The following is a 779-nucleotide window of genomic DNA, read 5'->3' as shown; positions in this document are numbered from 1 at the left end:
GAATTAAGGAAATATAAATAATCGAAACACAGTGAAGGAATGAAAGATTAAGATTCACAAATATCCACAAGTTTTATATTTCATTGTACAATCTATTAAAACAACTGTGCTACTTATATTTTGATATAAACAAGAGTCGTGTCCAGCTCCTGTGCACAATGAAAACAGCCAGAAACACCAGAACGTAACTTGTATTTTCCGGAATGGACTGATGAATAAACGTGCCGAAATACCCACCTTCCGTTCAAGGAGAAAAAGTCATTCGAGAGGCCTAAAAAAAAACGCAGTTGTTTCGAGGAGCATGAATTCGTGACGTCACAACCCACGTCGGACATCGAGTCGTAAATATGGAAAGGTGTACAAAACTATTAAAAAGGGCACCAAGATCAAGAATAAATTTATCATTCAAACGAAATAAAACAAAAATACATGCTTAATGTGAAGTAGGCAGAAGAACAAATACAATAGGTAAAATATAAAACGTTAAAATATAAATTTCTTAAAAATGAAAAACAAATTTCCCGTTGATGGCGATAAAATAAGGTAAAAATAAACTAACAAAATATCAAAAACAATGAGTGGACATCAAGCCTCAAGAATTGAATAATACATTTACATAAAACTGAATCGCAGATGAGAGTATGGGGTCAAAGGGCAAACTAAAACAGAAGTGACTCATATGAACCAAATGAAAAATCGAACAGCAAAACAAAAATAAGTAAACAAGTACACAGGGAAACAAAGAAAAAGCTCTTCCGTGAGCGTGGATGCCACCTGAC

Source organism: Penaeus monodon, chromosome 10, assembly GCF_015228065.2.
Source record: "Penaeus monodon isolate SGIC_2016 chromosome 10, NSTDA_Pmon_1, whole genome shotgun sequence".
Classification (NCBI taxonomy): domain Eukaryota; kingdom Metazoa; phylum Arthropoda; class Malacostraca; order Decapoda; family Penaeidae; genus Penaeus; species Penaeus monodon.
Note: the sequence above shows the minus strand (reverse complement) of the source record.